This window comes from Akebia trifoliata, chromosome 3 (genome assembly GCF_017979445.1).
Source record: "Akebia trifoliata isolate Shusen 1 chromosome 3, ASM1797944v1, whole genome shotgun sequence".
Taxonomy (NCBI): Eukaryota; Viridiplantae; Streptophyta; class Magnoliopsida; order Ranunculales; family Lardizabalaceae; genus Akebia; species Akebia trifoliata.
This window is the reverse complement of record NC_141377.1, coordinates 45,646,141-45,658,635: the sequence shown is the minus strand read 5'-3', so window position 1 is coordinate 45,658,635 and position 12,495 is coordinate 45,646,141. Positions and strand designations below refer to the sequence as shown.

Here is a 12,495-nt window from a genome sequence, read left to right as displayed (position 1 = left end):
ATAATAATAATAAAAATTGAAAAACGAAATGGGTCAATCATTTGGTGGGTTCACCCACTTTTTAACTCGATCATGTATCAGAACGACATGGTCATCGTCTGTAAACGCTTAGGATGCATCATGCATGTCTAAACGGGTGAACCATTATATGACAAATGTAAATCTATCAACTTGTCATGTTGCATATTTGCATGTCCAAACAGGTTGCACAATCCACTAGCAAATACGTTTGGGACAAATCCATCCCTGCATGGGCAGGGCTATTAAAGAGTCTGGGGGGCGGCTATTGCCCCCATTGAACTTAGAGATAATCAGTAATTTCAACCAACTACATGTCTCATTTGCCCTCCCCCAACCCCACCCGACCCCACGTACCCACTCAACCCCCACACCAGTTTTTGAAGATGACATCAGCAATTGATGGGGCCTTCTGAGCTAGTTGAAGTGTTCAACTGATCAACGGTTTAGATTTATTTGTAGGTCACTTAAATAATGAAATTGTTTTTTTTTTTTTTGGTTCTTAAAATATACATATATAGTTAAGTAGCAATAGTTAAAATAAAAATGGGCTAGAAGTCAAAGTTGGCAGGATCAGATCTTGTATTATTGCTTCTGTGGAAATTTACTTGGAAAGTAAAAAAAAAAAAAAAAAAAAAGAGATTTTTCTAACGAAATTAATATTCATAATATTTAAACTAATACCAAAATATCCCAAGAGCTTTTAACAAATTTTAAATTAATGACCAAAATTTCTGCATTAGGCTAATCTTTATCTAATATCCCATGGATTCTGGGAAGTGCTTGTTTGTAGACCTCAAAAAAGCATTTTTATAATTAGTCTCCAAAATAATCGACATTTTATTTATTTATTACCGGGTATCGCTGTGGACAGTAGACCAGGCCCGTGTTCAGTCCATAGACCATGGTCTTGTCCAAGGACTAGTTCCTGTTAACAATTCAATGTTATTTGTAATTCTCATAAAAATGTTATCTTACATACATTTATATTGAAAACATCCCTAAACGTTTAGTGACACCCTACTAAGAAATGTTCCAAAAATGAAGCTACACTAAAGTAGTTGCCTCACTTGATGGTCTTAGTGGCTGAAAGTTAAAAAATCCCTCTCTTTAAAACCAGTACTCTTAATTAAAGTTCATATAGATCCAAGGAAGTTTTGGAAAATTAATGGCTTAAGATCGGTTTTAGAATATATGAACATTATGATAGTAGATAGAGAAGTAGATTCAATAAATAGATTAATCATGGTTAATGGGTTGTAGTTACAATTCACAACAACTAGCACGATGGGCTTGGGCTGATATACAGCTCTAATGGGTTGGCTGGAAGTGGACCCTAAGGTCTGTTATTTATCAGGTAAGGGTTGGGCTTGGTTGGTTCATGTTGTATCTGCAAACAGCCCGGCCTAGAGGCCCAATAAATATGCCTATTTTGACCCGTTCATTCATAATATCGCCTTCGTTTAAATCTATTTTCAAGTTTTAACTTAACTCTGATAATAAAACAATAGAGCTGCTATTGGCACCCCAACTTTTACTTATCACATCCTATTTTCTTAAATTATTTATCACACCCCAATTAAAGATTAAAAGACAATCTCTTCAAACATTTCAAAGGTTTGACTCAAAATATAATCCCAACATTACAAAACATTATAACCCTCGTTCGAATGCTTTCTAGTTGTTTACAATTATAATTATGTTCATATAGAATACCTAAATACAGAAGATAGAGAAATCTAGGAAAAAAGAGGAAGAACATGTATTGAAATCCCCAATTTTTTACTTAGTCTCAAACTTTCACTTATTTTCTTTATTTTTTATTGGGGTGAAATGAGTAAATGTTGGGGGTGCCAAAAGCAGCTCTCTAATATAAGAGTGGGGCTTCAGAACGGTGTCCCAAAAGGCCAGAACCTTAAGATTTATAGGTCACTGTTTCAAGTGATTTTATATTATTAAGAGAACAGTAATAATTACCACACCAATTCCTATGTAAAACGTGAAAGAATTGCACACAATTGGTCAGGCGTTAGTAAATTTTGGTGTGGCAATAGTAACCCTGTAATTAAATAAAAAATTATAAGAGGGTCCAGCAGGCCCATCACTCCAATAAAATAATTTTTCTTTTATAAGTTAAATTTTCACTGTCATGTGTGATGGCGCATCTGACTGTTTCATCTATACTATCAGAAGCGCACATGTTGCTCAAATAATGGCATTGCCCATGAGGAGACCTCAGGTGGTGGTCATCCCCACTGTCCATCTTTTGAAATAAAAAATCTTATGATGAGGGGTCTGGACCTGTGGCCCGATTATGGGGTAAGGCAACTGATCTTTTAGAGCACCATATCTTGTACAAATCCCCCAGAGTACATGTAAAACCCCCTACAATCATATACATATCATGCAAGATGAAATTACCCACAAATCATATACATATCATTCAAGACGAGATAAATCCCTATGGGTGATCAATGAGGGGTCTTGAATTCAAGACGTCTCTTTTCTTAGAGGGAGGTTTTGGCTACCACACCTAACACTCGATAGTTTGTCATCTCTAATACTGTTGGTAATGCTAATTATTACCACATTGCATCTTCTTTGCAAAGGACGTGAAGCCCAAGTGTTTTTCATTCATTCATGATTAACGTATCTGGGAAATTTCCCTTCAATCATACACCGTGAGTTTCTCAGCACTATTATTCCAATATTCATCTATGAGCATTGGTGAAGTATGTCGAATCACCTCTCTCAAACAAGTAAATTTTTTACTCCCTATAAATTCTGTAGAGTAATTGATCCAAGAACAATAAAGAAAGAAAATAGATCAAGATGAAATCACACATTGAAAACTAAAAGAGTTTAATATAATTCCCACAAGATTGAGGTACGTCTATGATTCACATGTATTCCATCACGAAGAAAAAATTCTCAATTAAATTACACCCTTTCACCGAAAGGAGAAATAAATAAATATATATATACCCCTAGGACAATCTAATAGGGGTTTTAGATAAATACCAATGTCGAATGATAAATGTAGAGATATTTTTCATGAATACCTCAATATTCTCCGCATTATGATCGCTCGGATCTTGAGCTCTCCAGGTCTTTTACCTGTCTCCTGTTCCACAAAGATTCTGATGCTTAAGTTAGAAAGAGCCTAAGTTATAAGATCTTATTTAGATAGAAAATCTTGCGTACCTATTCATGATGTTGAGCCCTTGTTTATAGATTTTCTGAAGATTCCTGGTTTATCTTGATCTCCCATCCTATCTTTCCTTGATTTCCTCCTAATTATTCTTCATTCGAAACAAAATTGCTCAGTTTAGTATAAGATCCCGCATTTCTAGGAATCTTAGATCTAGACGCTTCTTCTGATCCCATGGCTTACATCTTTTTTTATTCTCATAAATGGCATGGATTATCATTTTTCCACGTGGCCCTACTCCTCCACAGGTAAATTTTTCCTCCACAATAAACAATACTCCTTGTTGACCAATACCATCAGGTTCCACAAACCATACCAGATCAACACACCCTCCTTGTTTTAAGATGTCTCATTTTCTCTACGATTGCATCCATCATGCCTTCTCTGATCTTAGGCAATTAGGATCATCTAAGAATACGATCATCAGCTATAGGTTGGTGCATTATTCTCAATTGGTGTCCTACCATGTTCCAATTATGTCATGCTATCTTTGAGGACAAGATGCTTCTTTTTGTAGTCGAATGCCTAAATCCCATATTATGGTATTAATATTTGTTTATCCCATCTCATATCCTCGAGATTCTGCCTATTTGTGATTATTCACGTGCGCAATGCCCCCATCACAAATCTCAAACCTACAAGCATTCTATGTTTTTTTAACCTAATAAAACGTTTCTTGATGGAATATGGCGCGTTGTTCTTGGCATGTTTCGGTTGTTTTTATTTCATGTCGTTTTCGTGTGTTTTGTCAAATGAGAAAGATAAACATGGTCTGGTGGTGTATTTTATATTTTAGAGAACGTATGACTATTTGTTGTTCATATACTACTTATAAAATCTTCATTTCTTAAATGCAAATTGGAACTCATGCAAGAAGGATACAAATATTGATTGAGACCTTATTTGGGTCCAGATAAATCCATTTTGACTGGAGCATCATTCCCGGATCCGGATTGGATCCATTATCCTCAATATGTTGTTGTTATGAGCTAAAACTAAAGATCCCAACTGGATTAAAGAGGCAAACCTATTCTTAATTTCATAAATGGAGCATACGACACCAATCCAACTCAAATTGTCCCAACACAAGTTATTTATATCTATATCATCCTATTGAAATTTAAATTTATTCACATATAAAAAATAAAATCGGACTGCATGCTAGCCTTGTTTGTATTGAATCTCCATTTGTTCTTATTTATAATTTAATTTTGGAATTTGAAGTTGTTTCGGTAGTAAGAGTCTTTGTCCTATCTTTAATCTTTGTTCCTCTTCTTCAATTGATCGGTGTTATCTTTGAACTTTCTCTTTTCGTTGGTGGAGACTTACAAGCACTTTGAAAATCAAGTCAAATGATATTTCGATAGACCAAAGGCTCACAGAGATTAAAATTGCATGCCTTCGCTTTCAATTGATCATTCCATTAATTGTAGGGTTACCATGCTTTTAGGATCGGATGGACTTATGTTGGCATCTTATATAAATTGTTATGCTCACAGTTTAATAATGTGGCCAGACACACCATTTAATTTTACCAGAGTAGGTGACTTACTTTGTGTTAATTGATTAGAGAATGAGAATGTAGATACTCTTGTCAGAGATCACGTACAAATAAGTGAACTACCTTGTCAATTGAAATAATTAATTATGAGCGGATTTAGAAAGGTGGAATTTGCCTTCATAAATTTTTTAAAAGTTTATAAGAATTTAAGGATTATTACAACAGATAATAATGGTTGATAATAAAATCCGTCACTATTTCTCTCTCACACACAAACAAATCACTATCGGTTGTCCCAACAAAAAAAATTCTCTACAATTAATGGACCATTTAAGTGGATCATTGTTATTCATATTGTCACTTTTGATTTTAACTCATCGGATCTCCCAATTGCTCTCTTTTTTTTTTTTTTTTTTTTTCTTATAGGATGCCTTGTCTTTTCAGAAGATCTCTAGTGATATCTATCGCTTCATGGCTGGAGCATGGTTTTTAAATTTGGTATCGCGTCTCGTCTCGTTCAGCTCCGATACCGAGTCATTTCGGATGAGTTTTCAGATACGTTTGAGACGTGTCACGAGATAACTCGAAAATTTGTACATGAGTTGTAAAACTCGGTCAAAAAAATCACTTTGTGAGTTGGTCTCGTTCAACTCTGATACCGAGTTAACTCGGACGATACGTCTCGGTCTCGGACGAGTTTAAAAACCATGGGCTGGAGTGGAGTTTTACTGCTGTTATAGTCATAATTTACTTGACTAATGAAAAATGCTAGTTTCAATCCACGAGTTAAGGTTCTCTATTAACGAGATCATTGGGATTTGAGTAAAAATAGTAATCTCGATACTACTGTTGCCTCCAATCCCAACGGTCATGTTGACGGAGAGACTCAACCCATAGAAAACTCGAAAGCGATTCTATCAAAAATCATAAAGATAGACATGTTTGGCTTTTGATTTTAATGATTAATATAGGTTCTAGAAAGAAAGAAAGAAGTTGTAATGATACGAAACAAACGCGCCGTTAGTGTTGTTGTACCCGTTTTGCTCTCAAGAATTTGTCGAAACTAAAAAGGAGGCAAAAGGGGCCCACTCGCTGAGCAACATCATTTGTGAAGTGGACGGACTGACAAATGACAATGGACAATGGTGTACGTCCATTGTCAAGAGACAGAGAGTGGCACCAGCCGACCGTTGTGGCAGGGGCAATGACGTCATTTAGCACTCTCATCACGTACAGGCCTCTCTGTCTCTCTACTGAGGAAAAGTCTTCTTGAATGAGGCTGAAGACACTTTCTTGTTTCTGTTCCATTGGTGGATTAGATTTGTCTTCAAACGAACGCTGTTTTTTGTACTATTGAGGTAGTCAGCTAATCAGGGGCTCATGGTTCTTGGGATTGTTGTGATACCATTCTCCATCTCAAGGATTATCTGACGGTTTAAGTTGTACCTGCCTCGTAAATGAAATCACGAAAGCAAACTCTATACGAACTATATTTAACAAAATGACACCATCAACTTAAAATGCAGCCATATGAAGTTATTTATGCATTCTCAGTTCAATTGAAATACATATTTCCCCATTTGAGACTTTTATGCTTTTTGTTTCATACTATGTGAAATAAAATTAAAATCTAGATTAAAAGAAAATGTTATTTAATCAGTGATCCATGTCTATCTTTTTGCCATACCGAATTTTCCTAATGGGACAACTTATGGACCCACTAATATTTTAAACTTTAGCTTATCCTTTTGTGAATCTAGACATTAAAATTTTGTTTGAAATATCATTCCTCTTCATCGGATTTAACATTTTTTATTTTTTAAGTTATTTCTGTCTGTCGAAACTCAATTATGAAATAAAGAAAAAAAAAAAAGAGAAAGAATGCATTTTTATTACAGATTTTGATAGTTGTCTTTGCACAACTATCCGTTTCTTAATAGTTGTCTTTCATGTACTCTAATTACCTAAATTTGGTTTATCCTTAAGTTCCTAAGGGAAAAGTTGGTGTGGATATTTGCATAAATTTGTCAATGCAGATGGCTCAATAAAATTGCAGAGATGTGTCTCAAGTTAAAATAGGAATATTAGATTAAAAAAAATACAAATTACAAGAGAATTTAGATCTATGTCAACAAATTGCACTCAAACATCCAAATCAATTCTTTTAGTTTAAGAAATTATTGAATTAGGGAGATGGATACCATAGCTTTAATCCTTCAATTTTTTATAGGTGTTGGAGATGGTCGATTCTTCAGTTTTGTTCTCTCTTTCTCAATTTCCTTTCCATTTATTTGTTATTCTTATACGTAGGATCATTCATTTATTAAAGAAGTTGACATTTTGGTCTGTCCTTACAGTAGTTAAACAGTTTTTTTTAAAAGATCTAATCATATCTACAGAAGTTCATGGGCCTAACTCATCCTCACAAACCCAACTTGTAAGGTGAGGATTTTCCCAAGTTTATCTATCATTCAAGGTTACGCTCTCATCACATAAACATAGATCCTTAGCTTTGAGATAGACAAGAAAAAGATTTATGGTTCTTTAACTACTAGATCAAGGAGCATTTGAAAAAAGAGCGTTAGATTATCATTAGTCTTTCCACAACTCGTACCTTGAGGTTACTCCTAAGTTGACGTACCCTCTCTTGTGCTTGTAATGTCTCACTTAATAATGATATGGCACAAATTTGAGCTCCTTAAATTTGTTCCCTTCGAGATCTATAAATATTCCATGCAAATTAGATGAAGCCCGCATGTTCATCTTGCTATCTTTCCCATCACAATTTTTCCTAGTCTTCACTATTTTATAAATTTTCATTCAAATTCGTGGGGACAAATATTTGCTAAAACAAAATCTTGCCCAGATTAAAAACAATAATTCTGAAAAAAAACATTTGTGTGTTGGCAATCTTACCAAGTACATAGATAAAAAGGGAGAGGTAGAAAAAGTGAAACAGAAGAAGGAAACCAAAGAGATTTGTAGTCTTTTACATTCATCAATAGCTTGCTTCTTTGGCGTTGAGTAGAATTGGCAAGTACCCTGTATTCATTGCAATATCAAGCGGGCAAACAAGATTAGAGTTGCATAGCTAAAACAGGGGAAGAAAATAATTTCCTTTTTTCTGTTACCTAACATGTGATGTGACAGCCTGTGAAAATAAAATAACTTCCCACAAAAATTAATGTGAAAAAAATAATATATTATTGCTCATATTCTCTCTCCATAAAAGAGAAGAAAAGAAAAGAAAGGAAAAGTGATCATCATTCACAATGTCCAAATATCATTCGGAGCAACAGATTGACAAGAAGATCAATAAATTTATCTAAATACCCTTTGGCTAATCTGATAATCCAAGAAATTCGAGGCTAAGCTTTAAGACTGCAGAAGGATAGATTGCCTCTCAAGTTAATCCTGCTCTGTTTGTCTGTACACACGTATGGCATTTGTAAACCTTGAGAGAAAAATGTGTCCTTCACCATCTGATTAAGATTTCAAAATCAAATAATTTCCTGCTATAAGTTGGATTAAGGGGATTCGCTTCTGTGAGCCAAATTTTCCCCGAGTTTTAAATTCATGGCCCCTACTCTCATTGAAATATTTCCTCTCTTTCCAATTATCAAATGAATTGGCCAATTTTATATGGATGATTCGCTTTGAGTTGGACTCGTCTATTCCCGTTTTGACTCGACCCTCACTTAAATCTTGCCTAGTATTAAATTATAAATGGGTTCAACATAAATGAGAACAATTAACAGAGTACTAGAACGTAGAAATATAAATAAACCATTTACAAAACCCCCTTTTCTTTTTTTTACAGTTGAGTCTTACTGAAACTTGTAAAAAACACAAAAACTAATAAAAAACAAACACAAGGGCAAAATAACAAGCACTTGTTTTAATGAAGAAGCTCCAAACAAGGTCTAATGGCGAAAAACCCACGCCAGACAAATCAGGACTAATGAGGATTCCCTCTCTTTGTCCCAAAAGCTTCAAACATCAGTGAGTAGTGGAATTTAGGAGGGAAACCCCTGTATTGTGTGCCTCCCCCACACCCCCAACTGAGCTAAAACCTCCTAATTAGCTAACCTAATTTATGGATCAAAGAACCACTTATCAACGCCAAGAAGAAACAGTGAGAAGAGGAACACCACTCCATACTAGCGAAAGAAACCCAGGTGGTGATTCCATTATAGAATACTTAGAACTGTAGTGGTAGTTCCAAAGAAGTATATCAGCTTGACTTACTGCGTAATGGCTTAAGGCGATTGACTTGAACCCACAATCTTCCATTAAAACCTTCCATTGTTCTTTCTCTTCCATTCGTTCCCTTCTATTTGATCCTTCTCCAGGCCCTATAACACCGGCAATTCTCCTCCCAAGTAGCAATCTTTCAACCTGGAGTCGTTCGGCAGAGTCCCTTGTTAAGCTTGGCTCGAGCGATTCGAAAATGGCCGAGTAGTATCTCAACGCATTCTTGAACCGGTCAAAGTAATCGCCTCGGTTCATGTTCGCTTCGTATTCTCCAAGAGTCAAGACCTTTGGGTTCAGAGATTTCGCAAGTCTCAGAGCTTTCTCAACAGAATCTGTAGTCTCGTCTAACAGGTTGTACAATTGAAGCATGAAATTCACGGCCAAAACCTCGTCTGGGTCAACTCGGAAGCTTGACTCATTGAGATCCTGAATCTGGGTTAAAATGGGCTCGAACACTAGATTGAGCTCGAGAACTTCTGCAAATTCGCGGAGACGATTACCAGTAGCGAAAAGGGAAGATGCAGGCGAGCTTCCCAAAGCTGGAGCAGGAATGCCAGATATTCTGATTCTCGTGGGTTTCCCAGCTGAACGAGTCGCCATTGCTTGGAGAAGCGCTGCCCATTGTAGCCCTTGAACGATTCCAAAGTCTACGATGTGTATCAGACTCGCTGACTCGGTGGCGTCGAGAATCGCCTGATTTGCTGTCAAATGGGCGAACTTTGAATATGGGCAAGCTTCGTTCAGAGTTTTGTAAGATAGAATGAAATCCTCTGAAGAAGTCTCGAACATAGGCGAATTGTTCCCAGATTTCGAAGAAATACGACTGTAAAGAGCGTCAGAGAAGTAAAACGCGACTCGTTGGGTAGGATCGCCCCGTTCAGACGACAATTCACGTAACCGATTCAATGGTTTCTTCGCGCGATCAGGTTCAGAATCCACTAAACGGGCGCAGTCGAGGAGGGATTCCAAAAGCGGCGAGTCCAACTCAGGTTCTGAGGATTGAGATACGATGCTGGTGAGTTGAGTCGGTTGCAGTGGATCTGGTAACTCGGACTCGTCCTGCATTTGTGAAGTTGGAGGATTTGTGGTGGGTGGTGAACTCCATGTCGTTATTTGAGCTTCAATCGAACTATGATTCTTCTGTGTGTCTGAGAAAACGATTCGATTGAGATCCGAAAGCGGAGAGGAAGAAAGAGTGAGTCGACTAGAGCAGGCGAAAGGGTCACCGTTATAGAAAGCGAACTCTGTGTCACTCCACGTGTCACAGACGGGCGGAAACTCAGAACTCTCTGTCGATTCTCCACCACCACATATCAAGCTCTCCATCCAATCGTCCGAGTCGAATTCACCACCTGTCGCTCCACTCAAATCGGAGACATTGAACGCAGAGTGGTGATCCAAGTGAGAGAATCGAAGGGAGGAGTCACCAGTATCTGACGTCCCACCGATCGGGTAGTGGTCAGAGAATCCGATACTGGCGAGACCGAATCCGAAAGATGGAGTGTTTGAGATTGGGTAGTGTGGTGCACCCCATGGGTTTAGAGAGAGAGGGTTTAAGTTCACTAGTTGTTGCTGCTGCTGCTGCTGCTGTTGCTGATGTTGGTGATTTTGCTTGATTACTTGTTGAGCGATAGCCATTAGATTTTCACTGTCGGCGCACATATACGCCATTCTCCTTGCTCGCTCACTCACTGAAATCTTACAGAGAGAGAGAGAGAGTCGATTTGCTTTTTTTTTTTTTCTTTTTAAATGCCCCAAAACAAATGCGATTTGGGTGTAAGAGAGAGAAAGCTGAAGCTGCCGTTGCTCAGAGGTTTTAATCGTTGAGAGAGATCTTTATTTAAAAGAGAGAAGCAACACAATCAGAGCCCTGTAAACGAAGCCAAAACTAAGTGGGTCCCACACACCACAAGAGAAAAAAAAATACACATAAGTAAGCGTGAACATATCATAACTAAGAAGAAAAATATCGAAAAAAAAAAAAAGCTTAAAAACAAAACAAAAGCAAAGCCTCTCTCTCTATCACTATCTGCCATGCAGGAGTTGCTTTCCAGTCCTACCTCACTCCATCTCTCTGTAAGTGTTGTACGCCATGTATGACGTGGCGAGGACCCACATTTAGAAATGACACCACAGGATTACATCTCTCCACGTGTAACCACAACACCCGCTCTGAGCGGACCTGTCTGCCTATCTTGGGTCCACACCATTCTTTGTCTTGTCATCAGACGTTTGTATACGGCGCGTTGTGGTCGCTGTCTTCATGACGTCAGCGTAACAGTCGTCTACCGAAACGAGTGATGGATCTCCACCGCCGAAAATCAAAAAAGTAGTAAAAAAGGAAGACACGTGGCAAGCAACCACATGAGAGACGTTGGGAAGTTAATCAGTAAACAGGCGTAGATAGATATATATATATATATATTTTTAGTCACACAGTCAAAAAGGTAAGTCAGGGTAAAACAAAAAGTGGTAAAAAAGATTTTTTAAATTATTATTTCTAATAATTGTTTTTCTATAGTGAGGGGTCTATTTGTAAAGTGGAGAATTGCCATATCGCGAATTGGCCTCCGTTCTTTATGGACGGTTTATGGGTCCCATGTGCTTACAATGGTCCCACTCGCTGTAGACTTATGAGGAAAGACGCGGACTGTGGACCCCCCACTTAGTGTTTGCTGGACCTATCAAAATACAACGAAGATAAAAAAGCGGTGGGTGGGTGTGTTAGTAGTGGAGGAGGACTGTGAATGTGATGGACGAAAATGGCGAAGCGACAGCAACCTCACATTCCCATAAGTGCTTAATTAGATGTCATAACTCGTCTTCCCTGTGTCAACTCGTGCTGTCTTAGAAGGGGACCTCCCATACCCTCCTACTACTGCACCCCCACCATTCAAGATTTTTAGGAATATGTGATGTATTTTTTAGGAGTCCAACTTTGACTTGAACCCACCTCAATATAATACACGTGGCATTTTAAATTTATTTCATGCCCCTACCTATCTGCCAACATTTGAAAAACCTCATTGAAAATTCCAACTGTAATCCAATGAAAAAGATTTCTTCAAAATTTTGAAGGAGTTACTATCTTCAAAGTTGTAATCCATTGTTCACTATGTACATGTTACAAAATTTAATCAAAATCTTGGTGTTTGCCCCTCAATTTCACATAAGAAAATTAAAAATCTATCCCCAAAATTTTGGATTTTCTATGATACTTTTAGCTACAAGTGAACTCCCCTTTAAGATAGGACTCAATTTAATTAAGATTGTGTAATTGGTTTAGTTTCAATTTTTTTTTAAATATAATCTTTTTCACATAAATTTGTGTGTTGTGGTTGATTTCTTATTCATTCTCTTCAAATAATTTCATACACCAAGATATTAAGTTCTGTTTTTCAATATACGCTACTATCATCAATCTTGATTAGAGTCCATTGGATACACATAAAATATATATATATATATTTATTTTTAAAATTTAATAAATTAAAAAATTTATTTGAATTCA

The 12,495-nt window shown here is 37.0% G+C and overlaps 1 pseudogene; it reads right to left on the bottom strand.

Annotated features, from left to right (window-relative positions):
• Positions 1 to 8,487: 8,487 nt before the first annotated feature.
• Positions 8,488 to 10,866, bottom strand: LOC147407336 (SCARECROW-LIKE protein 7 pseudogene; annotated as a pseudogene).
• Between the last annotated feature and the right edge of the window lie 1,629 nt (positions 10,867 to 12,495).